Source organism: Oncorhynchus mykiss, chromosome 31 (assembly GCF_013265735.2).
Source record: "Oncorhynchus mykiss isolate Arlee chromosome 31, USDA_OmykA_1.1, whole genome shotgun sequence".
NCBI classification, from domain to species: domain Eukaryota; kingdom Metazoa; phylum Chordata; class Actinopteri; order Salmoniformes; family Salmonidae; genus Oncorhynchus; species Oncorhynchus mykiss.
In genome coordinates this window covers 38,527,258-38,551,530 of record NC_050571.1, presented here as the reverse complement: position 1 = coordinate 38,551,530, position 24,273 = coordinate 38,527,258, and the positions used below count along the sequence as shown (strand labels likewise).

General features: G+C 38.4%; 24 non-coding genes across 24 annotated transcripts; all 24 read left to right on the top strand.

The window, feature by feature from the left end:
* The first annotated feature begins 308 nt into the window (after positions 1-308).
* On the top strand, positions 309-380 carry trnac-gca. Its single transcript has one exon. It is a non-coding gene; the product is annotated as a tRNA-Cys (tRNA).
* A 707-nt stretch (positions 381-1,087) lies between these two features.
* On the top strand, positions 1,088-1,159 carry trnac-gca. Its single transcript has one exon. It is a non-coding gene; the product is annotated as a tRNA-Cys (tRNA).
* Positions 1,160-1,887: 728 nt separating this feature from the next.
* trnac-gca lies at positions 1,888-1,959 on the top strand. Its single transcript has one exon. It is a non-coding gene; the product is annotated as a tRNA-Cys (tRNA).
* Positions 1,960-2,661: 702 nt separating this feature from the next.
* Positions 2,662-2,733, top strand: trnac-gca. Its single transcript has one exon. It is a non-coding gene; the product is annotated as a tRNA-Cys (tRNA).
* A 1,005-nt stretch (positions 2,734-3,738) lies between these two features.
* Positions 3,739-3,810, top strand: trnac-gca. The gene has a single exon. It is a non-coding gene; the product is annotated as a tRNA-Cys (tRNA).
* Positions 3,811-4,511: 701 nt separating this feature from the next.
* trnac-gca lies at positions 4,512-4,583 on the top strand. The gene has a single exon. It is a non-coding gene; the product is annotated as a tRNA-Cys (tRNA).
* A 115-nt stretch (positions 4,584-4,698) lies between these two features.
* On the top strand, positions 4,699-4,770 carry trnac-gca. The gene has a single exon. It is a non-coding gene; the product is annotated as a tRNA-Cys (tRNA).
* Positions 4,771-5,471: 701 nt separating this feature from the next.
* Positions 5,472-5,543, top strand: trnac-gca. Its single transcript has one exon. It is a non-coding gene; the product is annotated as a tRNA-Cys (tRNA).
* Positions 5,544-6,547: 1,004 nt separating this feature from the next.
* trnac-gca lies at positions 6,548-6,619 on the top strand. The gene has a single exon. It is a non-coding gene; the product is annotated as a tRNA-Cys (tRNA).
* Positions 6,620-7,320: 701 nt separating this feature from the next.
* On the top strand, positions 7,321-7,392 carry trnac-gca. The gene has a single exon. It is a non-coding gene; the product is annotated as a tRNA-Cys (tRNA).
* Positions 7,393-7,507: 115 nt separating this feature from the next.
* On the top strand, positions 7,508-7,579 carry trnac-gca. Its single transcript has one exon. It is a non-coding gene; the product is annotated as a tRNA-Cys (tRNA).
* Positions 7,580-8,280: 701 nt separating this feature from the next.
* On the top strand, positions 8,281-8,352 carry trnac-gca. The gene has a single exon. It is a non-coding gene; the product is annotated as a tRNA-Cys (tRNA).
* A 701-nt stretch (positions 8,353-9,053) lies between these two features.
* trnac-gca lies at positions 9,054-9,125 on the top strand. The gene has a single exon. It is a non-coding gene; the product is annotated as a tRNA-Cys (tRNA).
* A 1,003-nt stretch (positions 9,126-10,128) lies between these two features.
* Positions 10,129-10,200, top strand: trnac-gca. The gene has a single exon. It is a non-coding gene; the product is annotated as a tRNA-Cys (tRNA).
* Positions 10,201-11,203: 1,003 nt separating this feature from the next.
* Positions 11,204-11,275, top strand: trnac-gca. Its single transcript has one exon. It is a non-coding gene; the product is annotated as a tRNA-Cys (tRNA).
* A 701-nt stretch (positions 11,276-11,976) lies between these two features.
* trnac-gca lies at positions 11,977-12,048 on the top strand. Its single transcript has one exon. It is a non-coding gene; the product is annotated as a tRNA-Cys (tRNA).
* Positions 12,049-13,493: 1,445 nt separating this feature from the next.
* On the top strand, positions 13,494-13,565 carry trnac-gca. Its single transcript has one exon. It is a non-coding gene; the product is annotated as a tRNA-Cys (tRNA).
* Positions 13,566-14,542: 977 nt separating this feature from the next.
* On the top strand, positions 14,543-14,614 carry trnac-gca. The gene has a single exon. It is a non-coding gene; the product is annotated as a tRNA-Cys (tRNA).
* A 424-nt stretch (positions 14,615-15,038) lies between these two features.
* trnac-gca lies at positions 15,039-15,110 on the top strand. Its single transcript has one exon. It is a non-coding gene; the product is annotated as a tRNA-Cys (tRNA).
* A 949-nt stretch (positions 15,111-16,059) lies between these two features.
* On the top strand, positions 16,060-16,131 carry trnac-gca. The gene has a single exon. It is a non-coding gene; the product is annotated as a tRNA-Cys (tRNA).
* A 424-nt stretch (positions 16,132-16,555) lies between these two features.
* trnac-gca lies at positions 16,556-16,627 on the top strand. Its single transcript has one exon. It is a non-coding gene; the product is annotated as a tRNA-Cys (tRNA).
* Positions 16,628-17,007: 380 nt separating this feature from the next.
* trnac-gca lies at positions 17,008-17,079 on the top strand. Its single transcript has one exon. It is a non-coding gene; the product is annotated as a tRNA-Cys (tRNA).
* A 1,003-nt stretch (positions 17,080-18,082) lies between these two features.
* trnac-gca lies at positions 18,083-18,154 on the top strand. Its single transcript has one exon. It is a non-coding gene; the product is annotated as a tRNA-Cys (tRNA).
* Positions 18,155-19,158: 1,004 nt separating this feature from the next.
* Positions 19,159-19,230, top strand: trnac-gca. Its single transcript has one exon. It is a non-coding gene; the product is annotated as a tRNA-Cys (tRNA).
* The last annotated feature ends 5,043 nt before the right edge of the window (positions 19,231-24,273 follow it).

Below are 24,273 nucleotides of genomic sequence, written 5' to 3'. Positions count from 1 at the left end.
CCCCCTTGAAATCAAGTACTTTCTAAGTGTATTTTGAGAGAGGGAGTGCTCCTTTTTTGGTTATGTTACTCAGTCTAAAATGTCCCTCATTCAATGGTTTTTCTCTGTCAGACAGTTCCTATCAGAGGTGGAAGTGCAATAGACTTCAGATCAATAGGTCTCAGATTGTAATATATTTGTCATCTTCAAATCAAATACTTTATGGGTATGTTTTCAGAGAGAGAGTGTTCTTCATTAGTTTTTGTTGATCTCCAGCTATAATGTCCCTTATTAGACAATTTTTCGGCCTTTAGACAGTTTCAAGCAGAGGGGGTATAGCTCAGTGGTAGAGCATTTGACTGCAGATGAAGAGGTCCCAGGTTCAAATCCTGATGCCCCCTTTAAATCAAGTGCTTTCAAAGAGTATTTTGAGTTGAGGGTAGAGGACTCTTTTTTCGAATATGTTACTCAGGCAAAATTGTCCATTATTAGACATTTTCTCAAGTTCAAATCCTGTCACCCCCTTGAAATCAAGTACTTTCTAAGTGTATTTTGAGAGAGGGAGTGCTCCTTTTTTGGTTATGTTACTCAGTCTAAAATGTCCCTCATTCAATGGTTTTTCTCTGTCAGACAGTTCCTATCAGAGGTGGAAGTGCAATAGACTTCAGATCAATATGTCTCAGATTTTATTTTTTTGTCAACTTGAAATCAAACAATTTATGGGTACGTTTTCAAAGAGAGAGTTTTCTTTATTAGGTTATGTTGATCACAAGCTAAAATCTCCCTTATTAGACAATTTCTCAGGATCAAATACAGGCGCCCCCTTGAAATCAAGTACTTTCTAAGTGTATCTTGAGAGAGGGAGTGCTCTGCAAAAAAGTCCCTCATTAGATGGTTTTTCTCTGTCAGACAGTTCCTAACAGAGGTGGAAGTGCAACAGACTTCAGATCAATAGGTCTCAGATTGTAATATATTTGTCGTCTTGAAATCAAATACTTTCTGGGTATGTTTTCAGAGAGAGAGAGTGTTCTATATTAGTTTTTGTTGATCTCCAGCTATAATGTCCCTTATTAGACAATTTTTCCGCCTTTAGACAGTTTCTAGCAGAGGGGGTATAACTCAGTGGTAGAGCATTTGACTGCAGATCAAGAGGTCCCAGGTTCAAATCATGATGCCCCCTTTAAATCAAGTGCTTTCAAAGAGTATTTTGAGTTGAGGGTAGAGGACTCTTTTTTCGAATATGTTACTCAGGCAAAATTGTCCATTATTAGACATTTTCTCAAGTTCAAATCCTGTCACCCCCTTGAAATCAAGTACTTTCTAAGTGTATTTTGAGAGAGGGAGTGCTCCTTTTTTGGTTATGTTACTCAGTCTAAAATGTCCCTCATTCAATGGTTTTTCTCTGTCAGACAGTTCCTATCAGAGGAGGAAGTGCAATAGACTTCAGATCAATAGGTCTCAGATTGTATTTTTTTTGTCAACTTGAAATCAAACACTTTATGGGTACATTTTCAAAGAGAGAGTTTTCTTTATTAGGTTATGTTGATCACAAGCTAAAATCTCCCTTGTTAGACAATTTCTCAGTATCAAATCCTGGCGCCCCCCTTGAAATCAAGTACTTTCTAAGTGTATCTTGAGAGAGGGAGTGCTCCTTTTTTGGTTATGTTACTCAGTCTAAAATGTCCCTCATTCAATGGTTTTTCTCTGTCAGACAGTTCCTATCAGAGGTGGAAGTGCAATAGACTTCAGATCAATAGGTCTCAGATTGTAATATATTTGTCATCTTCAAATCAAATACTTTATGGGTATGTTTTCAGAGAGAGAGTGTTCTTCATTAGTTTTTGTTGATCTCCAGCTATAATGTCCCTTATTAGACAATTTTTCGGCCTTTAGACAGTTTCAAGCAGAGGGGGTATAGCTCAGTGGTAGAGCATTTGACTGCAGATCAAGAGGTCCCAGGTTCAAATCCTGATGCCCCCTTTAAATCAAGTGCTTTCAAAGAGTATTTTGAGGGTAGAGGACTCTTTTTTCGAATATGTTACTCAGGCAAAATTGTCCCTTATTAGACAATTTCTCAAGTTCAAATCCTGTCACCCGCTTGAAATCAAGTACTTTCTAAGTGTATTTTGAGAGAGGGAGTGCTCCTTTTTTGGTTATGTTACTCAGTCTAAAATGTCCCTCATTCAATGGTTTATCTCTGTCAGACAGTTCCTATCAGAGGAGGAAGTGCAATAGACTTCAGATCAATAGGTCTCAGATTGTAATTTTTTTGACAACTTGAAATCAAACACTTTATGGGTACGTTTTCAAAGAGAGAGTTTTCTTTATTAGGTTATGTTGATCACAAGCTAAAATCTCCCTTGTTAGACAATTTCTCAGTATCAAATCCTGGCGCCCCCCTTGAAATCAAGTACTTTCTCAGTGTTTCTTGAGAGAGGGAGTGCTCTGCTAAAATGTCCCTCATTAGATGGTTTTTCTCTGTCAGACAGTTCCTAACAGGGTTGGAAGTGCAACAGACTTCAGATCAATAGGTCTCAGATTGTGATATATTTGTCATCTTCAAATCAAATACTTTATGGGTACGTTTTCAGAGAGAGAGTGTTCTTCATTAGTTTTTGTTGATCTCCAGCTATAATGTCCCTTATTAGACAATTTTTCCGCCTTTAGACAGTTTCTAGCAGAGGGGGTATAGCTCAGTGGTAGAGCATTTGACTGCAGATCAAGAGGTCCCAGGTTCAAATCCTGATGTCCCCTTTAAATCAAGTGCTTTCAAAGAGTATTTTGAGGGTAGAGTACTCTTTTTTCCGAATATGTTACTCAGGCAAAATTGTCCATTATTAGACAATTTCTCAAGTTCAAATCCTGTCACCCCCTTGAAATCAAGTACTTTCTAAGTGTATTTTGAGAGAGGGAGTGCTCCTTTTTTGGTTATGTTACTCAGTCTAAAATGTCCCTCATTCAATGGTTTTTCTCTGTCAGACAGTTCCTATCAGAGGAGGAAGTGCAATAGACTTCAGATCAATAGGACTCAGATTGTAATTTTTTTGTCAACTTGAAATCAAACACTTTATGGGTACATTTTCAAAGAGAGAGTTTTCTTTATTAGGTTATGTTGATCACAAGCTAAAATCTCCCTTGTTAGACAATTTCTCAGTATCAAATCCTGGCGCCCCCCTTGAAATCAAGTACTTTCTAAGTGTATCTTGAGAGAGGGAGTGCTCCTTTTTTGGTTATGTTACTCAGTCTAAAATGTCCCTCATTCAATGGTTTTTCTCTGTCAGACAGTTCCTATCAGAGGAGGAAGTGCAATAGACTTCAGATCAATAGGTCTCAGATTGTAATTTTTTTGTCAACTTGAAATCAAACACTTTATGGGTATGTTTTCAAAGAGAGAGTTTTCTTTATTAGGTTATGTTGATCACAAGCTAAAATCTCCCTTATTAGACAATTTCTCAGGATCAAATACTGGCGCCCCCTTGAAATCAAGTACTTTCTCAGTGTTTCTTGAGAGAGGGAGTGCTCTGCAAAAATGTCCCTCATTAGATGGTTTTTTCTGTCAGACAGTTCCTAACAGAGGTGGAAGTGCAACAGACTTCAGATCAATAGGTCTCAGATTGTAATACATTTGTCATCTTGAAATCAAATACTTTCTGGGTATGTTTTCAGAGAGAGAGAGTGTTCTATATTAGTTTTTGTTGATCTCCAGCTATAATGTCCCTTATTAGACAATTTTTCCGCCTTTAGACAGTTTCTAGCAGAGGGGGTATAACTCAGTGGTAGAGCATTTGACTGCAGATCAAGAGGTCCCAGGTTCAAATCCTGATGCCCCCTTTAAATCAAGGGCTTTCAGAGAGTATTTTGAGGGTAGAGTTCACTTTTTTCGAATATGTTACTCAAGCGAAATTGTCCCTTATTAGACAATTTCTCACGTTCAAATCCTGGCACCCCCTTGAAATCAAGTACTTTCTAAGTGTATCTTGAGAGAGGGAGTGCTCCTTTTTTGGTTATGTTACTCAGTCTAAAATGTCCCTCATTCAATGGTTTTTCTCTGTCAGATAGTTCCTATCAGAGGAGGAAGTGCAATAGACTTCAGATCAATAGGTCTCAGATTGTAATTTTTTTGTCAACTTGAAATCAAACACTTTATGGGTACGTTTTCAAAGAGAGAGTTTTCTTTATTAGGTTATGTTGATCACAAGCTAAAATCTCCCTTATTAGACAATTTCTCAGGATCAAATACTGGCGCCCCCTTGAAATCAAGTACTTTCTCAGTGTTTCTTGAGAGAGGGAGTGCTCTGCTAAAATGTCCCTCATTAGATGGTTTTTCTCTGTCAGACAGTTCCTAACAGAGGTGGAAGTGCAACAGACTTCAGATCAATAGGTCTCAGATTGTAATATATTTGTCATCTTCAAATCAAATACTTTCTGGGTATGTTTTCAGAGAGAGAGTGTTCTTCATTAGATTTTGTTGATCTCCAGCTATAATGTCCCTTATTAGACAATTTTTCCGCCTTTAGACAGTTTCTAGCAGAGGGGGTATAGCTCAGTGGTAGAGCATTTGACTGCAGATCAAGAGGTCCCAGGTTCAAATCATGATGCCCCCTTTAAATCAAGGGCTTTCAGAGAGTATTTTGAGGGTAGAGGACTCTTTTCTCGAATGCTCCAGCTATAATGTCCCTTATTAGACAATTTTTCAGCCTTTAGACAGTTTCAAGCAGAGGGGGTATAGCTCAGTGGTAGAGCATTTGACTGCAGATCAAGAGGTCCCAGGTTCAAATCCTGATGCCCCCTTTAAATCAAGTGCTTTCAAAGAGTATTTTGAGGGTAGAGGACTCTTTTTTCGAATATGTTACTCAGGCAAAATTGTCCCTTATTAGACAATTTCTCACGTTCAAATCCTGGCAGCCCCTTGAAATCAAGTACTTTCTAAGTGTATCTTGAGAGAGGGAGTGCTCCTTTTTTGGTTATGTTACTCAGTCTAAAATGTCCCTCATTCAATTGTTTTTCTCTGTCAGACAGTTCCTATCAGAGGAGGAAGTGCAATAGACTTCAGATCAATAGGTCTCAGATTGTAATTTTTTTGTCAACTTGAAATCAAACACTTTATGGGTACGTTTTCAAAGAGAGAGTTTTCTTTATTAGGTTATGTTGATCACAAGCTAAAATCTCCCTTGTTAGACAATTTCTCAGTATCAAATCCTGGCGCCCCCCTTGAAATCAAGTACTTTCTCAGTGTTTCTTGAGAGAGGGAGTGCTCTGCTAAAATGTCCCTCATTAGATGGTTTTTCTCTGTCAGACAGTTCCTAACAGAGGTGGAAGTGCAACAGACTTCAGATCAATAGGTCTCAGATTGTAATACTTTTGTCATCAAGAAATCAATTACTTTATGGGTATGTTTTCAGAGAGAGAGTGTTCTATATTAGTTTTGTCGATCTCCAGCTATTATGTCCCTTATTAGACAATTTTTCCGCCTTTAGACAGTTTCTAGCAGAGGGGGTATAGCTCAGTGGTAGAGCATTTGACTGCAGATCAAGAGGTCCCAGGTTCAAACCCTGATGCCCCCTTAAAATCAAGAGTTTTCAAAGAGTATTTTGAGGTTAGAGGACTCTTTTTTTGAATATGTTACTCAGGCAAAATTGTCCCTTATTAGACAATTTCTCACGTTCAAATCCTGGCACCCCCTTGAAACCACGTACTTTCTAAGTGTATTTTGAGAGAGGGAGTGCTCCTTTTTTGGTTATGTTACTCAGTCTAAAATGTCCCTCATTCAATGGTTTTTCTCTGTCAGACAGTTCCTATCAGAGGAGGAAGTGCAATAGACTTCAGATCAATAGGACTCAGATTGTAATTTTTTTGTCAACTTGAAATCAAACACTTTATGGGTACATTTTCAAAGAGAGAGTTTTCTTTATTAGGTTATGTTGATCACAAGCTAAAATCTCCCTTGTTAGACAATTTCTCAGTATCAAATCCTGGCGCCCCCCTTGAAATCAAGTACTTTCTAAGTGTATCTTGAGAGAGGGAGTGCTCCTTTTTTGGTTATGTTACTCAGTCTAAAATGTCCCTCATTCAATGGTTTTTCTCTGTCAGACAGTTCCTATCAGAGGAGGAAGTGCAATAGACTTCAGATCAATAGGTCTCAGATTGTAATTTTTTTGTCAACTTGAAATCAAACACTTTATGGGTATGTTTTCAAAGAGAGAGTTTTCTTTATTAGGTTATGTTGATCACAAGCTAAAATCTCCCTTATTAGACAATTTCTCAGGATCAAATACTGGCGCCCCCTTGAAATCAAGTACTTTCTCAGTGTTTCTTGAGAGAGGGAGTGCTCTGCAAAAATGTCCCTCATTAGATGGTTTTTTCTGTCAGACAGTTCCTAACAGAGGTGGAAGTGCAACAGACTTCAGATCAATAGGTCTCAGATTGTAATACATTTGTCATCTTGAAATCAAATACTTTCTGGGTATGTTTTCAGAGAGAGAGAGTGTTCTATATTAGTTTTTGTTGATCTCCAGCTATAATGTCCCTTATTAGACAATTTTTCCGCCTTTAGACAGTTTCTAGCAGAGGGGGTATAACTCAGTGGTAGAGCATTTGACTGCAGATCAAGAGGTCCCAGGTTCAAATCCTGATGCCCCCTTTAAATCAAGGGCTTTCAGAGAGTATTTTGAGGGTAGAGTTCACTTTTTTCGAATATGTTACTCAAGCGAAATTGTCCCTTATTAGACAATTTCTCACGTTCAAATCCTGGCACCCCCTTGAAATCAAGTACTTTCTAAGTGTATCTTGAGAGAGGGAGTGCTCCTTTTTTGGTTATGTTACTCAGTCTAAAATGTCCCTCATTCAATGGTTTTTCTCTGTCAGATAGTTCCTATCAGAGGAGGAAGTGCAATAGACTTCAGATCAATAGGTCTCAGATTGTAATTTTTTTGTCAACTTGAAATCAAACACTTTATGGGTACGTTTTCAAAGAGAGAGTTTTCTTTATTAGGTTATGTTGATCACAAGCTAAAATCTCCCTTATTAGACAATTTCTCAGGATCAAATACTGGCGCCCCCTTGAAATCAAGTACTTTCTCAGTGTTTCTTGAGAGAGGGAGTGCTCTGCTAAAATGTCCCTCATTAGATGGTTTTTCTCTGTCAGACAGTTCCTAACAGAGGTGGAAGTGCAACAGACTTCAGATCAATAGGTCTCAGATTGTAATATATTTGTCATCTTCAAATCAAATACTTTCTGGGTATGTTTTCAGAGAGAGAGTGTTCTTCATTAGATTTTGTTGATCTCCAGCTATAATGTCCCTTATTAGACAATTTTTCCGCCTTTAGACAGTTTCTAGCAGAGGGGGTATAGCTCAGTGGTAGAGCATTTGACTGCAGATCAAGAGGTCCCAGGTTCAAATCATGATGCCCCCTTTAAATCAAGGGCTTTCAGAGAGTATTTTGAGGGTAGAGGACTCTTTTCTCGAATGCTCCAGCTATAATGTCCCTTATTAGACAATTTTTCAGCCTTTAGACAGTTTCAAGCAGAGGGGGTATAGCTCAGTGGTAGAGCATTTGACTGCAGATCAAGAGGTCCCAGGTTCAAATCCTGATGCCCCCTTTAAATCAAGTGCTTTCAAAGAGTATTTTGAGGGTAGAGGACTCTTTTTTCGAATATGTTACTCAGGCAAAATTGTCCCTTATTAGACAATTTCTCACGTTCAAATCCTGGCAGCCCCTTGAAATCAAGTACTTTCTAAGTGTATCTTGAGAGAGGGAGTGCTCCTTTTTTGGTTATGTTACTCAGTCTAAAATGTCCCTCATTCAATTGTTTTTCTCTGTCAGACAGTTCCTATCAGAGGAGGAAGTGCAATAGACTTCAGATCAATAGGTCTCAGATTGTAATTTTTTTGTCAACTTGAAATCAAACACTTTATGGGTACGTTTTCAAAGAGAGAGTTTTCTTTATTAGGTTATGTTGATCACAAGCTAAAATCTCCCTTGTTAGACAATTTCTCAGTATCAAATCCTGGCGCCCCCCTTGAAATCAAGTACTTTCTCAGTGTTTCTTGAGAGAGGGAGTGCTCTGCTAAAATGTCCCTCATTAGATGGTTTTTCTCTGTCAGACAGTTCCTAACAGAGGTGGAAGTGCAACAGACTTCAGATCAATAGGTCTCAGATTGTAATACTTTTGTCATCAAGAAATCAATTACTTTATGGGTATGTTTTCAGAGAGAGAGTGTTCTATATTAGTTTTGTCGATCTCCAGCTATTATGTCCCTTATTAGACAATTTTTCCGCCTTTAGACAGTTTCTAGCATTGGGGGTATAGCTCAGTGGTAGAGCATTTGACTGCAGATCAAGAGGTCCCAGGTTCAAACCCTGATGCCCCCTTAAAATCAAGAGTTTTCAAAGAGTATTTTGAGGTTAGAGGACTCTTTTTTTGAATATGTTACTCAGGCAAAATTGTCCCTTATTAGACAATTTCTCACGTTCAAATCCTGGCACCCCCTTGAAACCACGTACTTTCTAAGTGTATCTTGAGAGAGGGAGTGCTCCTTTTTTGGTTATGTTACTCAGTCTAAAATGTCCCTCATTCAATGTTTTTTCTCTGTCAGACAGTTCCTATCAGAGGAGGAAGTGCAATAGACTTCAGATCAATAGGTCTCAGATTGTAATTTTTTTGTCAACTTGAAATCAAACACTTTATGGGTACGTTTTCAAAGAGAGAGTTTTCTTTATTAGGTTATGTTGATCACAAGCTAAAATCTCCCTTATTAGACAATTTCTCAGGATCAAATACTGGCGCCCCCTTGAAATCAAGTACTTTCTCAGTGTTTCTTGAGAGAGGGAGTGCTCTGCTAAAATGTCCCTCATTAGATGGTTTTTCTCTGTCAGACAGTTCCTAACAGAGGTGGAAGTGCAACAGACTTCAGATCAATAGGTCTCAGATTGTAATATATTTGTCATCTTCAAATCAAATACTTTCTGGGTATGTTTTCAGAGAAAGAGTGTTCTTCATTAGATTTTGTTGATCTCCAGCTATAATGTCCCTTATTAGACAATTTTTCCGCCTTCAGGCAGTTTCTAGCAGAGGGGGTATAGCTCAGTGGTAGAACATTTGACTGCAGATCAAGAGGTCCCAGGTTCAAATCCTGATGTCCACTTTAAATCAAGTGCTTTCAAAGAGTATTTTGAGGGTAGAGTACTCTTTTTTCCGAATATGTTACTCAGGCAAAATTGTCCATTATTAGACAATTTCTCAAGTTCAAATCCTGTCACCCCCTTGAAATCAAGTACTTTCTAAGTGTATTTTGAGAGAGGGAGTGCTCCTTTTTTGGTTATGTTACTCAGTCTAAAATGTCCCTCATTCAATGGTTTTTCTCTGTCAGACAGTTCCTATCAGAGGAGGAAGTGCAATAGACTTCAGATCAATAGGTCTCAGATTGTAATTTTTTTGTCAACTTGAAATCAAACACTTTATGGGTACATTTTCAAAGAGAGAGTTTTCTTTATTAGGTTATGTTGATCACAAGCTAAAATCTCCCTTATTAGACTATTTCTCACGTTCAAGTCCTGGCACCCCCTTGAAATCAACTACTTTCTAAGTGTATTTTGAGAGAGGGAGTGCTCCTTTTTTGGTTATGTTACTCAGTCTAAAATGTCCCTCATTCAATGGTTTTTCTCTGTCAGACAGTTCCTATCAGAGGAGGAAGTGCAATAGACTTCAGATCAATAGGTCTCAGATTGTAATTTTTTTGTCAACTTGAAATCAAACACTTTATGGGTACGTTTTCAAAGAGAGAGTTTTCTTTATTAGGTTATGTTGATCACAAGCTAAAATCTCCCTTGTTAGACAATTTCTCAGTATCAAATCCTGGCGCCCCCCTTGAAATCAAGTACTTTCTCAGTGTTTCTTGAGAGAGGGAGTGCTCTGCTAAAATGTCCCTCATTAGATGGTTTTTCTCTGTCAGACAGTTCCTAACAGAGGTGGAAGTGCAACAGACTTCAGATCAATAGGTCTCAGATTGTAATACTTTTGTCATCAAGAAATCAATTACTTTATGGGTATGTTTTCAGAGAGAGAGTGTTCTATATTAGTTTTGTCGATCTCCAGCTATTATGTCCCTTATTAGACAATTTTTCCGCCTTTAGACAGTTTCTAGCAGAGGGGGTATAGCTCAGTGGTAGAACATTTGACTGCAGATCAAGAGGTCCCAGGTTCAAATCCTGATGTCCACTTTAAATCAAGTGCTTTCAAAGAGTATTTTGAGGGTAGAGTACTCTTTTTTCCGAATATGTTACTCAGGCAAAATTGTCCATTATTAGACAATTTCTCAAGTTCAAATCCTGTCACCCCCTTGAAATCAAGTACTTTCTAAGTGTATTTTGAGAGAGGGAGTGCTCCTTTTTTGGTTATGTTACTCAGTCTAAAATGTCCCTCATTCAATGGTTTTTCTCTGTCAGACAGTTCCTATCAGAGGAGGAAGTGCAATAGACTTCAGATCAATAGGTCTCAGATTGTAATTTTTTTGTCAACTTGAAATCAAACACTTTATGGGTACATTTTCAAAGAGAGAGTTTTCTTTATTAGGTTATGTTGATCACAAGCTAAAATCTCCCTTATTAGACTATTTCTCACGTTCAAGTCCTGGCACCCCCTTGAAATCAACTACTTTCTAAGTGTATTTTGAGAGAGGGAGTGCTCCTTTTTTGGTTATGTTACTCAGTCTAAAATGTCCCTCATTCAATGGTTTTTCTCTGTCAGACAGTTCCTATCAGAGGAGGAAGTGCAATAGACTTCAGATCAATAGGTCTCAGATTGTAATTTTTTTGTCAACTTGAAATCAAACACTTTATGGGTACGTTTTCAAAGAGAGAGTTTTCTTTATTAGGTTATGTTGATCACAAGCTAAAATCTCCCTTGTTAGACAATTTCTCAGTATCAAATCCTGGCGCCCCCCTTGAAATCAAGTACTTTCTCAGTGTTTCTTGAGAGAGGGAGTGCTCTGCTAAAATGTCCCTCATTAGATGGTTTTTCTCTGTCAGACAGTTCCTAACAGAGGTGGAAGTGCAACAGACTTCAGATCAATAGGTCTCAGATTGTAATACTTTTGTCATCAAGAAATCAATTACTTTATGGGTATGTTTTCAGAGAGAGAGTGTTCTATATTAGTTTTGTCGATCTCCAGCTATTATGTCCCTTATTAGACAATTTTTCCGCCTTTAGACAGTTTCTAGCAGAGGGGGTATAGCTCAGTGGTAGAGCATTTGACTGCAGATCAAGAAGTCCCAGGTTCAAACCCTGATGCCCCCTTAAAATCAAGAGTTTTCAAAGAGTATTTTGAGGTTAGAGGACTCTTTTTTTGAATATGTTACTCAGGCAAAATTGTCCCTTATTAGACAATTTCTCACGTTCAAATCCTGGCACCCCCTTGAAACCACGTACTTTCTAAGTGTATCTTGAGAGAGGGAGTGCTCCTTTTTTGGTTATGTTACTCAGTCTAAAATGTCCCTCATTCAATGTTTTTTCTCTGTCAGACAGTTCCTATCAGAGGAGGAAGTGCAATAGACTTCAGATCAATAGGTCTCAGATTGTAATTTTTTTGTCAACTTGAAATCAAACACTTTATGGGTACGTTTTCAAAGAGAGAGTTTTCTTTATTAGGTTATGTTGATCACAAGCTAAAATCTCCCTTATTAGACAATTTCTCATGATCAAATACTGGCGCCCCCTTGAAATCAAGTACTTTCTAAGTGTTTCTTGAGAGAGGGAGTGCTCTGCTAAAATGTCCCTCATTAGATGGTTTTTCTCTGTCAGACAGTTCCTAACAGAGGTGGAAGTGCAACAGACTTCAGATCAATAGGTCTCAGATTGTAATATATTTGTCATCTTCAAATCAAATACTTTCTGGGTATGTTTTCAGAGAAAGAGTGTTCTTCATTAGATTTTGTTGATCTCCAGCTATAATGTCCCTTATTAGACAATTTTTCCGCCTTTAGACAGTTTCTAGCAGAGGGGGTATAACTCAGTGGTAGAGCATTTGACTGCAGATCAAGAGGTCCCAGGTTCAAATCATGATGCCCCCTTTAAATCAAGGGCTTTCATAGAGTATTTTGAGGGTAGAGGACACTTTTTTCGAATATGTTACTCAAGCGAAATTGTCCCTTATTAGACAATTTCTCAGGATCAAATACTGGCGCCCCCTTGAAATCAAGTACTTTCTAAGTGTATCTTGAGAGAGGGAGTGCTCCTTTTTTGGTTATGTTACTCAGTCTAAAATGTCCCTCATTCAATGGTTTTTCTCTGTCAGATAGTTCCTATCAGAGGTGGAAGTGCAATAGACTTCAGATCAATATGTCTCAGATTCTAATTTTTTTGTCAACTTGAAATCAAACACTTTATGGGTACGTTTTCAAAGAGAGAGTTTTCTTTATTAGGTTATGTTGATCACAAGCTAAAATCTCCCTTATTAGACAATTTCTCAGGATCAAATACTGGCGCCCCCTTGAAATCAAGTACTTTCTAAGTGTATCTTGAGAGAGGGAGTGCTCCTTTTTTGGTTATGTTACTCAGTCTAAAATGTCCCTCATTCAATGGTTTTTCTCTGTCAGACAGTTCCTATCAGAGGTGGAAGTGCAATAGACTTCAGATCAATAGGTCTCAGATTGTAATATATTTGTCATCTTCAAATCAAATACTTTATGGGTATGTTTTCAGAGAGAGAGTTTTCTTCATTAGTTTTTGTTGATCTCCAGCTATAATGTCCCTTATTAGACAATTTTTCGGCCTTTAGACAGTTTCAAGCAGAGGGGGTATAGCTCAGTGGTAGAGCATTTGACTGCAGATCAAGAGGTCCCAGGTTCAAACTAACTCTTTTTTCGAATATGTTACTCAGGCAAAATTGTCCCTTATTAGACAATTTCTCAAGTTCAAATCCTGTCACCCGCTTGAAATCAAGTACTTTCTAAGTGTATTTTGAGAGAGGGAGTGCTCCTTTTTTGGTTACGTTACTCAGTCTAAAATGTCCCTCATTCAATGGTTTTTCTCTGTCAGACAGTTCCTATCAGAGGAGGAAGTGCAATAGACTTCAGATCAATAGGTCTCAGATTGTAATTTTTTTGTCAACTTGAAATCAAACACTTTATGGGTACGTTTTCAAAGAGAGAGTTTTCTTTATTAGGTTATGTTGATCACAAGCTAAAATCTCCCTTGTTAGACAATTTCTCAGTATCAAATCCTGGCGCCCCCCTTGAAATCAAGTACTTTCTCAGTGTTTCTTGAGAGAGGGAGTGCTCTGCTAAAATGTCCCTCATTAGATGTTTTTTCTCTGTCAGACAGTTCCTAACAGAGGTGGAAGTGCTACAGACTTCAGATCAATAGGTCTCAGATTGTAATATATTTGTCATCTTCAAATCAAATACTTTATGGGTATGTTTTCAGAGAGAGAGTGTTCTTCATTAGTTTTTGTTGATCTCCAGCTATAATGTCCCTTATTAGACAATTTTTCGGCCTTTAGACAGTTTCTAACAGAGGGGGTATAGCTCAGTGGTAGAGCATTTGACTGCAGATCAAGAGGTCCCAGGTTCAAATCCTGATGCCCCCTTTAAATCAAGTGCTTTCAAAGAGTATTTTGAGGGTAGAGTACTCTTTTTTCCGAATATGTTACTCAGGCAAAATTGTCCATTATTAGACAATTTCTCAAGTTCAAATCCTGTCACCCGCTTGAAATCAAGTACTTTCTAAGTGTATCTTGAGAGAGGGAGTGCTCCTTTTTTGGTTATGTTACTCAGTCTAAAATGTCCCTCATTCAATGGTTTTTCTCTGTCAGACAGTTCCTATCAGAGGTGGAAGTGCAATAGACTTCAGATCAATAGGTCTCAGATTGTAATATATTTGTCATCTTCAAATCAAATACTTTATGGGTATGTTTTCAGAGAGAGAGTGTTCTTCATTAGTTTTTGTTTTTACTCAGGCAAAATTACTCAGGCAAAATTGTCCCTTATTAGACAATTTCTCAGGATCAAATACTGGCGCCCCCTTGAAATCAAGTACTTTCTAAGTGTATCTTGAGAGAGGGAGTGCTCCTTTTTTGGTTATGTTACTCAGTCTAAAATGTCCCTCATTCAATGTTTTTTCTCTGTCAGACAGTTCCTATCAGAGGTGGAAGTGCCAAAGACTTCAGATCAATAGGTCTGAGATTGTAATTTTTTTGTCAACTTGAAATCAAACACTTTATGGGTACGTTTTCAAAGAGAGAGTTTTCTTTATTAGGTTATGTTGATCACAAGCTAAAATCTCCCTTATTAGACAATTTCTCAGGATCAAATACTGGCGCCCCCTTGAAATCAAGTACTTTCTCAGTGTTTCTCGAGAGAGGGAGTGCTCTGCTAAAATGTCCCTCATTAGATGGTTTTTCTCTGTCAGACAGTTCTTAACAGAGGTGGAAGTGCAACAGACTTCAGATCAATAGGTCTCAGATTGTAATATATTTGTCATCTTGAAATCATATACTTTCTGGGTTCTACAGCTATAATGTCCCTTATTGGACAATTTTTCTGCCTTTAGGCAGTTTCTAGCAGAGGGGGTATAGCTCAGTGGTAGAGCATTTGACTGCAGATCAAGAGGTCCCAGGTTCAAATCCTGATGCCCCCTTAAAATCAAGAGCTTTCAAAGAGTATTTTGAGGGTAGATTACTTTTTTTTCCGAATATGTTACTCAGGCAAAATTGTCCTTTATTAGACAATTTCTCAAGTTCAAATCCTGAAACCCCCTTGAAATCAAGTACTTTCTAAGTGTATTTTGAGAGAGGGAGTGCTCCTTTTTTGGTTATGTTACTCAGTCTAAAATGTCCCTCATTCAATGGTTTTTCTCTGTCAGACAGTTCCTATCAGAGGAGGAAGTGCAATAGACTTCAGATCAATAGGTCTCAGATTGTAATATATTTGTCATCTTCAAATCAAATACTTTATGGGTATGTTTTCAGAGAGAGAGAGTGTTCTATATTCGTTTTTGTTGATCTACAGCTATAATGTCCCTTATTGGACAATTTTTCTGCCTTTAGACAGTTTCTAGCAGAGGGGGTATAGCTCAGTGGTAGAGCATTTGACTGCAGATCAAGAGGTCCCAGGTTCAAATTCTGATGCCCCCTTAAAATCAAGAGCTTTTTGAGGGTAGAGGACTTTTTTTCGAATATGTTACTCAGGCAAAATTGTCCCTTATTAGACAATTTCTCACGTTCAAATCCTGTCACCCCCTTGAAATCAACTACTTTCTAAGTGTATCTTGAGAGAGGGTGTGCTCCTTTTTTGGTTATGTTACTCAGTCTAAAATGTCCCTCATTCAATGTTTTTTCTCTGTCAGACAGTTCCTATCAGAGGTGGAAGTGCAATAGACTTCAGATCAATTTGTCTCAGATTGTAATTTTTTTGTCAACTTGAAATCAAACACTTTATGGGTACGTTTTCAAAGAGAGAGTTTTCTTTATTAGGTTATGTTGATCACAAGCTAAAATCTCCCTTATTAGACAATTTCTCAGGATCAAATACTGGCGCCCCCTTGAAATCAAGTACTTTCTAAGTGTATCTTGAGAGAGGGAGTGCTCCTTTTTTGGTTATGTTACTCAGTCTAAAATGTCCCTCATTCAATGTTTTTTCTCTGTCAGACAGTTCCTATCAGAGGTGGAAGTGCCAAAGACTTCAGATCAATAGGTCTCAGATTGTAATTTTTTTGTCAACTTGAAATCAAACACTTTATGGGTACGTTTTCAAAGAGAGAGTTTTCTTTATTAGGTTATGTTGATCACAAGCTAAAATCTCCCTTATTAGACAATTTCTCAAGATCAAATACTGGCGCCCCCTTGAAATCAAGTACTTTCTCAGTGTTTCTCGAGAGAGGGAGTGCTCTGCTAAAATGTCCCTCATTAGATGGTTTTTCTCTGTCAGACAGTTCTTAACAGAGGTGGAAGTGCAACAGACTTCAGATCAATAGGTCTCAGATTGTAATATATTTGTCATCTTGAAATCATATACTTTCTGGGATCTACAGCTATAATGTCCCTTATTGGACAATTTTTCTGCCTTTAGGCAGTTTCTAGCAGAGGGGGTATAGCTCAGTGGTAGAGCATTTGACTGCAGATCAAGAGGTCCCAGGTTCAAATCCTGATGCCCCCTTAAAATCAAGAGCTTTCAAAGAGTATTTTGAGGGTAGATTACTTTTTTTTCCGAATATGTTACTCAGGCAAAATTGTCCTTTATTAGACAATTTCTCAAGTTCAAATCCTGAAACCCCCTTGAAATCAAGTACTTTCTAAGTGTATTTTGAGAGAGGGAGTGCTCCTTTTTTGGTTATGTTACTCAGTCTAAAATGTCCCTCATTCAATGGTTTTTCTCTGTCAGACAGTTCCTATCAGAGGAGGAAGTGCAATAGACTTCAGATCAATAGGTCTCAGATTGTAATATATTTGTCATCTTCAAATCAAATACTTTAAGGGTATGTTTTCAGAGAGAGAGAGTGTTCTATATTCGTTTTTGTTGATCTACAGCTATAATGTCCCTTATTGGACAATTTTTCTGCCTTTAGACAGTTTCTAGCAGAGGGGGTATAGCTCAGTGGTAGAGCATTTGACTGCAGATCAAGAGGTCCCAGGTTCAAATTCTGATGCCCCCTTAAAATCAAGAGCTTTCTGAGTGTATATTTGAGGGTAGAGGACTTTTTTTCGAATATGTTACTCAGGCAAAATTGTCCCTTATTAGACAATTTCTCACGTTCAAATCCTGTCACCCCCTTGAAATCAACTACTTTCTAAGTGTATCTTGAGAGAGGGTGTGCTCCTTTTTTGGTTATGTTACTCAGTCTAAAATGTCCCTCATTCAATGTTTTTTCTCTGTCAGACAGTTCCTATCAGAGGTGGAAGTGCAACAGACTTCAGATCAATAGGTCTCAGATTGTAATATATTTGTCATCTTGAAATCATATACTTTCTGGGTTCTACAGCTATAATGTCCCTTATTGGACAATTTTTCTGCCTTTAGGCAGTTTCTAGCAGAGGGGGTATAGCTCAGTGGTAGAGCATTTGACTGCAGATCAAGAGGTCCCAGGTTCAAATCCTGATGCCCCCTTAAAATCAAGTGCTTTCAAAGAGTATTTTGAGGGTAGATTACTTTTTTTTCCGAATATGTTACTCAGGCAAAATTGTCCTTTATTAGACAATTTCTCAAGTTCAAATCCTGAAACCCCCTTGAAATCAAGTACTTTCTAAGTGTATTTTGAGAGAGGTAGTGCTCCTTTTTTGGTTATGTTACTCAGTCTAAAATGTCCCTCATTCATTGGTTATTCTCTGTCAGACAGTTCCTATCAGAGGAGGAAGTGCAATAGACTTCAGATCAATAGGTCTCAGATTGTAAGTTTTTTGTCAACTTGAAATCAAACACTTTATGGGTACGTTTTCAAAGAGAGAGTTTTCTTTATTAGGTTATGTTGATCACAAGCTAAAATCTCCCTTGTTAGACAATTTCTCAGTATCAAATCCTAGCGCCCCCCTTGAAATCAAGTACTTTCTCAGTGTTTCTTGAGAGAGGGAGTGCTCTGCTAAAATGTCCCTCATTAGATGTTTTTTCTCTGTCAGACAGTTCCTATCAGAGGTGGAAGTGCAATAGACTTCAGATCAATAGGTCTCAGATTGTAATTTTTTTGTCAACTTGAAATCAAATACTTTAAGGGTATGTTTTCAGAGAGAGAGAGTGTTCTATATTAGGTTATGTTGATCACAAGCTAAAATCTCCCTTATTAGACAATTTCTCAGGATCAAATACTGGCGCCCCCTTGAAATCAAGTACTTTCTAAGTGGATCTTGAGAGAGGGAGTGCTCCTTTTTTGGTTATGTTACTCAGTCTAAAATGTCCCTCATTCAATGTTTTTTCTCTGTCAGACAGTTCCTATCAGAGGTGGAAGTGCAATAGATTTCAGATCAATAGGTCTCAGATTGTAATTTTTTTGTCAACTTGAAATCAAATACTTTCTGGGTATGTTTTCAGAGAGAGAGTGTTCATTAGTTTTTGTTGATCTCCAGCTATAATGTCTCTTAGTAGACAATTTTTCCGCCTATAGACAGATTCTAGCAGAGGGGGTATAGCTCAGTGGTAGAGCATTTGACTGCAGATCAAGAGGTCCCAGGTTCAAATCCTAATGCCCCCTTTAAATCAAGTGCTTTCAAAATGTATTTTGAGGGTAGAGGACTCTTTTTTTCGAATATGTTACTCAGGCAAAATTGTCCATTATTAGACAATTTCTCAAGTTCAAATCCTGAAACCCCCTTGAAATCAAGTACTTTCTAAGTGTATTTTGAGAGAGGGAGTGCTCCTTTTTTGGTTATGTTACTCAGTCTAAAATGTCCCTCATTCAATGGTTCTTCTCTGTCAGACAGTTCCTATCAGAGGAGGAAGTGCAATAGACTTCAGATCAATAGGTCTCAGATTGTAAGTTTTTTGTCAACTTGAAATCAAACACTTTATGGGTACGTTTTCAAAGAGAGAGTTTTCTTTATTAGGTTATGTTGATCACAAGCTAAAATCTCCCTTGTTAGACAATTTCTCAGTATCAAATCCTAGCGCCCCCCTTGAAATCAAGTACTTTCTCAGTGTTTCTTGAGAGAGGGAGTGCTCTGCTAAAATGTCCCTCATTAGATGTTTTTTCTCTGTCAGACAGTTCCTATCAGAGGTGGAAGTGCAATAGACTTCAGATCAATAGGTCTCAGATTGTAATTTTTTTGTCAACTTGAAATCAAACACTTTATGGGTACGTTTTCAAAGAGAGAGTTTTCTTTATTAGGTTATGTTGATCACAAGCTAAAATCTCCCTTATTAGACAATTTCTCAGGATCAAATACTGGCGCCCCCTTGAAATCAAGTACTTTCTAAGTGGATCTTGAGAGAGGGAGTGCTCCTTTTTTGGTTATGTTACTCAGTCTAAAATGTCCCTCATTCAATGTTTTTTCTCTGTCAGACAGTTCCTATCAGAGGTGGAAGTGCAATAGATTTCAGATCAATAGGTCTCAGATTGTAATTTTTTTGTCAACTTGAAATCAAATACTTTCTGGGTATGTTTTCAGAGAGAGAGTGTTCTTCATTAGTTTTTGTTGATCTCCAGCTATAATGTCCCTTATTAGACAATTTTTCCGCCTTTAGACAGTTTCTAGCAGAGGGGGTATAGCTCAGTGGTAGAGCATTTGACTGCAGATCAAGAGGTCCCAGGTTCAAATCCTGATGCCCCCTTTAAATCAAGAGCTTTCTAAGATTATTTTGAGGGTAGAGGACTTTTTTCCAAATATGTTACTCTGGCAATATTGTCCCTTATTAGACAATTTCTCAAGTTCAAATCCTGAAACCCCCTTGAAATCAAGTACTTTCTAAGTGTATTTTGAGAGAGGGCGTGCTCCTTTTTTGGTTATGTTACTCAGTCTAAAATGTCCCTCATTCAATGGTTTTTCTCTGTCAGACAGTTCCTATCAGAGGAGGAAGTGCAACAGACTTCAGATCAATAGGTCTCAGATTGTAATATATTTGTCATCTTGAAATCATATACTTTCTGGGTTCTACAGCTATAATGTCCCTTATTGGACAATTTTTCTGCCTTTAGGCAGTTACTGCAGATCAAGAGGTCCCAGGTTCAAATCCCAGTGCCCCCTTAAAATCAAGAGCTTTCTAAGAGTATTTTGAGGGTAGAGGACTCTTTTTTGGTATATGTTACTCAGGGAAAATTGTCCCTTATTAGACTATTTCTCACGTTCAAGTCCTGGCACCCCCTTGAAATCAACTACTTTCTAAGTGTATCTTGAGAGGTGGAGTGCTACTTTTTTGGTTATGCTACTCAGTCTAAAATGTCCCTCATTCAATGTTTTTTCTCTGTCAGACAGTTCCTATCAGAGGAGGAAGTGCAATAGACTTCAGATCAATAGGTCTCAGATTGTAATTTTTTTGTCAACTTGAAATCAAACAATTTATGGGTACGTTTTCAAAGAGAGAGTTTTCTTTATTAGGTTATGTTGATCACAAGCTAAAATCTCCCTTATTAGACAATTTCTCAGGATCAAATACTGGCGCCCCCTTGAAATCAAGTACTTTCTAAGTGTATCTTGAGAGAGGGAGTGCACCTTTTTTGGTTATGTTACTCAGTCTAAAATGTCCCTCATTCAATGTTTTTTCTCTGTCAGACAGTTCCTATCAGAGGAGGAAGTGCAATAGACTTCAGATCAATATGTCTCAGATTGTAATTTTTTTGTCAACTTGAAATCAAACACTTTATGGGTATGTTTTCAAAGAGAGAGTTTTCTTTATTAGGTTATGTTGATCACAAGCTAAAATCTCCCTTATTAGACAATTTCTCAGGATCAAATACTGGCGCCCCCTTGAAATCAAGTACTTTCTCAGTGTTTCTTGAGAGAGGTAGTGCTCTGCTAAAATGTCCCTCATTAGATGTTTTTTCTCTGTCAGACAGTTCCTAACAGAGATGGAAGTGCAACAGACTTCAGATCAATAGGTCTCAGATTGTAATATTTTTGTCATGATTACTACAAGTTGAGAAAGCTGGCTAGGTTAATTTTCCAATCTAAAAATGTTTTTCCGACATTAGTGACTGTCTAATTTAGTGACTGTCAATGACTGACATAAAAAGAGAAAAACTGCTGATGCACAACAAATTTTCAAAATGGCACCTTCCGTATTCTAACTTTCAACTGTAAGTTGAGACACCGACTGAGTCCCCCCCCCAAAAAAACGTAGAAATATATTTGGTCGTGGGCCCCTAAGCGACCGCTTATGTTGCTTATGCCCAAGGCCGGCCTGGTAGTGGCCATCGAGTGCAGTAGGTATTTTAGCATGACAGTCCTGAAGTAAAGGGAAAGGCTAGGTTATGTACATTCAATGTGTCTATTTACAGTGCCTTGCGAAAGTATTCGGCCCCCTTGAACTTTGCGACCTTTTGCCATATTTCAGGCTTCAAACATAAAGATATAAAACTGTATTTTTTTGTGAAGAATCAACAACAAGTGGGACACAATCATGAAGTGGAACGACATTTATTGGATATTTCAAACTTTTTTAACAAATCAAAAACTGAAAAATTGGGCGTGCAAAATTATTCAGCCCCTTTACTTTCAGTGCAGCAAACTCTCTCCAGAAGTTCAGTGAGGATCTCTGAATGATCCAATGTTGACCTAAATTACTAATGATGATAAATACAATCCACCTGTGTGTAATCAAGTCTCCGTATAAATGCACCTGCACTGTGATAGTCTCAGAGGTCCGTTAAAAGCGCAGAGAGCATCATGAAGAACAAGGAACACACCAGGCAGGTCCGAGATACTGTTGTGAAGAGGTTTAAAGCCGAATTTGGATACAAAAAGATTTCCCAAGCTTTAAACATCCCAAGGAGCACTGTGCAAGCGATAATATTGAAATGGAAGGAGTATCAGACCACTGCAAATCTACCAAGACCTGGCCGTCCCTCTAAACTTTCAGCTCATACAAGGAGAAGACTGATCAGAGATGCAGCCAAGAGGCCCATGATCACTCTGGATGAACTGCAGAGATCTACAGCTGAGGTGGGAGACTCTGTCCATAGGACAACAATCAGTCGAATATTGCACAAATCTGGCCTTTATGGAAGAGTGGCAAGAAGAAAGCCATTTCTTAAAGATATCCATAAAAAGTGTAATTTAAAGTTTGCCACAAGCCACCTGGGAGACACACCAAACATGTGGAAGAAGGTGCTCTGGTCAGATGAAACCAAAATTGAACTTTTTGGCAACAATGCAAAACGTTATGTTTGGCGAAAAAGCAACACAGCTCATCACCTTGAACACACCATTCCCACTGTCAAACATGGTGGTGGCAGCATCATGGTTTGTGCGTGCTTTTCTTCAGCAGGGACAGGGAAGATGGTTAAAATTGATGGGAAGATGGATGGAGCCAAATACAGGACCATTCTGGAAGAATGATGGAGTCTGCAAAAGACCTGAGACTGGGACGGAGATTTGTCTTCCAACAAGACAATGATCCAAAACATAAAGCAAAATCTACTATGGAATGGTTCAAAAATAAACATATCCAGGTGTTAGAATGGCCAAGTCAAAGTCCAGACCTGAATCCAATCGAGAATCTGTGGAAAGAACTGAAAACTGCTGTTCACAAATGCTCTCCATCCAACCTCACTGAGCTCGAGCTGTTTTGCAAGGAGGAATGGGAAAAAATGTCAGTCTCTCGATGTGCAAAACTGATAGAGACATACCCCATGCGACTTACAGCTGTAATCGCAGCAAAAGGTGGCGCTACAAAGTATTAACTTAAGGGGGCTGAATAATTTTGCACGCCCAATTTTTCAGTTTTTGATTTGTTAAAAAAGTTTGAAATATCCAATAAATGTCGTTCCACTTCACGATTGTGTCCCACTTGTTGTTGATTCTTCACAAAAAAATACAGTTTTATATATTTATGTTTGAAGCCTGAAATGTGGCAAAAGGTCGCAAAGTTCAAGGGGGCCGAATACTTTCGCAAGGCACTGTAGGAGCCTTTGACTTGGCTAGCTCTCTTTGGGAGAGAAACAGACAATGGCTGCATTCCAAACATGTAAAAGACAACCCTCTCCCCTCAGCCCTCTAATTAAGTGGACACTTCTGATTACATATCATGTTGTATGATGAGTTGACACTTTCAGGTCAAGGGGCGAGGGAAGAAGGAAGGAATTTTAAATGGACCACCCTTGCCCGGAAATTCTTCACTTCACAGTTGTGTTTTCAGTCAACATGGATCCACCGGTAGCTGTTGTGTGTGCTTTATTTGCCCTACAGTTAAATATTATTGCATTTCATATCTTGGCTAGAAGACAACACATCCGCAGGCATCCAAAGTAGCCATTCAATGATATCAGGTAAATCCAAAATTACAATGTCTGATTTCAGGGAAAGTAGTATGCTCTAGCTATCGTTTCCAAAAGCTAACCAAACAAAAACAACATTACTTTTACGATACGTGTTTGTACCATCGTGCATTAGTTGCACAATTTCTAACTGATTTACATTCGTTTTTACTTACACCTGTATGTTGACTTCTCCATATTGATGTTAGTTTTAAGTTTTGGCTGACTTTTCTTAGTGGATGTACAATCATTGCAAATTGAATTATGGGGTGTTTTAGGCCCCAAGTGAGAGAGCACAACACACAAGGAAGAACGTCTTGTGAACAAGTCAGGGTTCAAGAACAGTTGAAACTGGAGCAGCAGCATGATCAGGTGGATTGGGGAAAGCCAGGAGTCATCAGGCCAGGTAGTCCTGAGGCATGGTCCTAAGGCTCAGGTCCTCCGAGAGGGAGCATACTTAAATTCCCCTTAGGAACACCGAAACGTAAAATTGATTTGTCAGAGGACAAACCATCCACAGAGACGAACTGATATCTTTCCGACAGATGAAGATCTAAACCAGGCAAGCACTTGTCTATGTAGACCATTCAGGGTTTCCAATCTCTCCAAAACAATATGGTGTCAAATGAAGCACTAAGGTCTAGGAGCACGAGGACAGATGCAGAGTCTTAAGTCTGACACCATTAAAAGGTCATAATACCATCTTCACTTGTGCAGCAATGATGGGGTCTAAAACCAGACTGAAGTGTTTTGTATACATTATTTGTCTTCGGGAAGGCAGTGAGCTGCCGAACAACAGCTTTTTCAAAATATTTTGAGAGGAATGGCCAATAGTTTTTTTTACATTTTCAGGGTCAAGGTTTGGCTTTTTCAAGAGAGGCTTTATTACTGCCACTTTTAGTGAGTGTGGTACACATCCGGTGGATAGGGAGACATTTATTATGTTCAACATAGGAGGGTCAAGCACAGGAAGTAGCTCTTTCAGTAGTTTAGTTGGAATAGGTTCCAGTTTGCAGCTTGAAGGTTTAGAGGCCATGACTATTTTCATGAATGCGATACAGGGCTAAAAAACTTGAGTGTCTCCATTGATCCTAGGTTCTGGCGGTTCTGTGCAGACTCAGGACAACTGAACATTAGTTCAAAGAGTCCGTATTTTGCTTTCTAATGATCATGATCTTTTCTTCAAAGTTCATGAATTCATCACTGCTGAAGTAAACACCATCCTCTCTTGGGGGAATGCTGATTTTTAGTTTGCTTTGTGACAGTATCCAACATTTATTTTGGATTGTTCTTATTCTCCTCAATTAGGTTGGAAAAATTGGATGATCGAGCAGCACGGAACTGTCTTTCCAAGCTAGTCTGAAGACTTCTAGTTTAGGGGGAGCGCCGTTTCCTTTCCAATT